At 43.0% G+C, this 4,522-nt stretch overlaps 1 non-coding gene across 1 annotated transcript; it reads left to right on the top strand.

Annotated features, from left to right (window-relative positions):
• Positions 1-764: 764 nt before the first annotated feature.
• On the top strand, positions 765-896 carry LOC142454031 (small nucleolar RNA SNORA36 family). Its single transcript, XR_012785568.1, has one exon. It is a non-coding gene; the product is annotated as a small nucleolar RNA SNORA36 family (small nucleolar RNA).
• Positions 897-4,522: the final 3,626 nt, after the last annotated feature.

Here is a 4,522-nt window from a genome sequence, read left to right on the forward strand (position 1 = left end):
GGTAAAACCCCAAACTATTGGAGCCATCAATGAGGGAATTGCGACAAACCTGAGAACTTTGGCGCAGGGAATACACAGGCTATCAGAAATATGGAAGGGCACAAACACAGAAGAGGCACAAATTGACAAATGGGATATACTGAAGATAAAACACCCGTGTACATCAAAAGAATTTACCAGGAGAGTAACAACAGCCCATGGACTAGAAAAACATCTTTAGCAATGACACATTAGACAAAGTCCTTATTACTGAAATCTACAAAACTTTGCTATGATACCCAAAGAAGAAAACCTAATTGCCCACCGAGGATGTTGGCAAAGGACCTGAACAGAAGTTTCCCAAGTGCATAAATCTGAACAGCCAAAAAACATATGAGAAAATGTTCCCAATCATTAGCCATAAGAGAAATGCAAATTAAAATAACTATGAGATACCACCTTATACCCTCATAGATAGCCCAATTCAAAAAATCATAAAGTAAAATTGTTGGGGTGGGGAGTTTGGTGAGGTAGGAACACTTGTCCACTTCCGCTGGACCTGTAGGTATGTACAGCCACTATGGAAATTGATTTGATGATATCTAAAACAGATGGAAATAGAGCCCCATTCGACCCAGCAATCCCCATATACCCAGAAGAGGCAAGAAACAAACCACGCCCAGATATCTATGCTCTAATGTTCATTACGGCACAATTCAAATGAAAGGGAGTTGGAAACAACCCCAGTTTCCATCAACCGATGAATGGATTAAGAAACTGCTATATTCCAAAGTGTTGAGTTCAGTTCAGGGCAGCTTCCCTGTTCTGTTAATGAAACTTTGGGACATTAAAAGAGGCTTGGGAAAATGACTGGGTAGAAAATATTATTCTATTCACTCTGTTCCCAGCCTACATTAAAAAAAACTGCTATATACATGTATTAGAGTACTACTCATCCCTAAAAAGCAGTGATGAACACATGAAACATATAGCCACATGGGAAGAACTAGAGGAAATTATGCTAAGCAAAGTAAGCCAAGCACAAAAGGACAAGTACAACATGAGTCCACCGAGGTAAGCTTTAAAATGCGAAGGAGGCATAGGGAAAAGCTACTGGATACATGCATTCCTGGGCTTAAGTCCAGGTACTGTGGCAGGGGTTAGACCTGATCAAGGGATACATATGGCAGCCAATTTAAAAGGAGGGAAAAAGAAGAAAGAAAGAAAGAGAGAGAGAGAGAGAGAGAGAGAGAGAGAGAGAGAGAGAGAGAGAGAGAGAGAGAGAAAAGAGAGAGAGAGACATGGGTAGCAGGGGAACAGCGCAGTAAGCCACACAGTAAAGGGGAGGGTGTTGTTTACATCTCCACAGGAGAGGGAGAGAGGGACCAGATTCCAACCCCGTGTGCCAAGATGTAAATGCAACATACTGGAATGAAGCAGGGGACCAGTAGAAAAGTCTGCAGGGCCAGCCCCAATCCCAACTTTGTGGACAGCCACATAGCCTCCTCCCAGAAGAATTCACTTCAGAGGACAGCACTGAAGTCTCAGGGAGACAGGCATGTCTGATCAGAGCACACAGGATCAAATGAAGAGGGAAGGGGAGAGAGTGGAACACATTCTGGCCCACCATGTCCCGATAACAATATTCCTACTCAGAGCAGCCAATGCAGAGAGGACAATAGAGCCAGCCCCACCATGAGATATAATGTCCCTTACTGACCCATAGGGCTACGAGGGACAACACCTTAGGCATTGTGTGGGAATTGTGCCTGATCTGACCCCACCACACTAGGGGATGGGTGAAATGCTAAGGGTGTGCAACAGAGCAGCAAGGGGCGCAAAGCAATGAAGTCCCTGGGAATACCAAAAATAGACTTTGGGGCCAGGGCATGGCACCCCATGAGACTGGACTAGAAAACACTCCTAAAGGTAAAACAAAACACACCTGGAACTATTTATAGACCTTTTTGTTGTTGTTGTTTGTTTTGTTGTTATTGTTTTCTTTTGCTCTCTCTTGGTTTGTGTTTATTATTGTTTCTGCATGTATATCTAGACAACATAGGCAGGATAAACAATCCAGAGTAGAAAACAGCGGGTCCAAGGGAGAGATGGAGGTGGGGGGAAAGGTCGGGGATCTCTGGCATTGGAGAGCTCTAAGCCTGGATTCTGTTTTTACCACTTGTTGGCATAATCTAATCCATGTAACCTTTCTGAGCCAAAATGCCCGAACCTGTTAAATGATGATAATAAAAATAACCATATGCAGCATTGTGTTAGGATCAGATGAGGAAAGTACATCACCGAGCATTTCACTCGTATCAATAACTTTGTTCTTCTCTCTTCAATGAGTCCCCTTTTGGAACAGCCATCAGGCCACAGCCTCATTCTAATAGAAAAGGAAGACTGAAATAAAGGAACACGCTGAGAATTCTAAGGGGGAAGCAATAAAGCAATGAAAAATGAAAAGGATATTATAACCAGAATGAATGTGTACGTCTAGGTCTTGAGAATCAGCAACTGCTAAGATGACCAAAAAAAAAAAAAAAAGAAGGAAGAGAGAGAGAGAGAGAGAGAGAGAGAGAGAGAGAGAGAGAGAAACTAATTATGTGCCTCTTGAGAAAGGAATATAACACCAGCAAAATAGTCTTTCAAATCTTCAAAACGGAATTTGATCATGTTGCCAATTTATGGGCAATATATGTCAAAGCGTATCATAGCATATCATAGCGCTATTTTGTAAACCTGCTGGGTGCATTTCCCGGAAAGGGGTTGAAAGGAGAAATCTAACATTTAATGAAAATGGAAAGAAGCGTGGTGCAGATTAAACAAGTCTTTGGGGGTTGGGGAGTGGGGGAGTCATGACTTGCTGTTGTTGACAGTTTCCTTGGCGTAAGCATTCAAAAAATGATGAAACTTCTTCAGCTATCCTGGGACTTCTAGCATTTCATATAAACTCGGTACTGAAACGCAAGCTGGGAGACAGATGGTGATGGCCCCTCTATGAACTCCAGTCATGCGCATGTCTGCCAGCCCTAGAAAACCAAGGGGGCTAGGACGCCCTTTGCCAGCATCACCTCGTTCTTCTCAGTACCACACCTCGGTTCAGAGTCAAGAATGTGTGCCTTGAGGGTTGCCTTCTGGAAGATCTCTCGTCCACTGCCCTTAACAACAGAATAGCAGTTCTCTGCTTTGTACATTAAAATCAATAGCTCAGTACCTAAGATCCAGCCCAGACTGTTTTATTGGTCTGGGGTGAGAGCAGGTCATTTGTTAGTTTTGAAAAGACCTATAGAAGCTTCTAATTTATACATGGGGCTGAGAAACAAGGGGTTGGGAAGTGTCTCTGTGAAATAATGGATGGGGTGGACCACAGCTTCTCTACAGGGTGCTCTGCCTACGTTGAGATTCTGAGGTACGGGGTCATGGGACTCCCTTAGCTTAGAAGCAGCCTTTTCTATTTACCACATGGTGCTGCAGCAACATCGTCATTCTCTACATGTGCCCAGACAAGAAAGAGCCTGGGAAGCAAACAAGAGCAGACCCCGTTACCAGAGAGCGGAAGAAAAAGGCTCATTTGTTATCAGGGAATTTACTACAGGCTACGAAGAGACACTTTTTAATGCTTTCTCCTGTGGCAGTTATGAAAATTTGACGCTCTGATTTCACTGCAGGGAGCATATCCCACTGAGACCTCCCCTCTTGCACACCCTCCTGCTTCCACAAGGCAATGCATCCCACTCCTGCTCTGCTTGGATACAGAGAACTAAGAAGTCATGGGAAAAGGAGAGTCACAGGATGGAAGGATTCTGGGTCCCTGAGTCACCAGGTGGAAGAAAGCTGACCCGCAAGAAGAAATATTCCCTCTGGATTGCTATGTGATTATTGTTAGGGGTCTTCATATTCCTTTTGATTCATGTGACAGGAAAGTTGTCCTTTAGAGTTTGCTAGGCTGTACTTTTTACAGAAGCAGCTCAGCAGGTCATGTCCTGCAGAAACGCTGGATGGGGTTGATTCACAAACCTTTTGGCTAGCAGCTGAGTGCTTAACCAGGGCACCATCAGGATCCCTCATACAGCACTACCTTTTTAATGAATGGATAACATTTTACAAGATTCCTATCATTCACTCAGACACTCTCCTATTAAAAATTTAACTATTTTTGCCATTACATGTGATTACAATAAATAGCTTTGTACATCTGTCATTACATGTTTGCACTTTTTTTATTTCACTGGGAGTAAAGTCCCACGAGAGAGAGGGGTGCCAGGGCCAGAGTATATTTCTTTGTGATGGCAGTCAGTCTGGCCAAAGTTATGACACATCATATTTCCTTTGGAAATATAAGTCTATGGAAGAAGTCTTTCTTATTCCTGACAACAATAGGCGTTCTAACTTTGGTCATAATTTACCTATCTGATGGATTCAAAGTAATATCACTCTGCAACAAGTTTTGAGTATTTTTTAATAGTGAACATTGATTTCAAATGTTGGTAGGTCGTTTCAATTAGCACCTTTGTGACTTCTTTTCTCCTAGCCGATGTAT

This window comes from Tenrec ecaudatus, chromosome 7, assembly GCF_050624435.1.
Source record: "Tenrec ecaudatus isolate mTenEca1 chromosome 7, mTenEca1.hap1, whole genome shotgun sequence".
Taxonomy (NCBI): domain Eukaryota; kingdom Metazoa; phylum Chordata; class Mammalia; order Afrosoricida; family Tenrecidae; genus Tenrec; species Tenrec ecaudatus.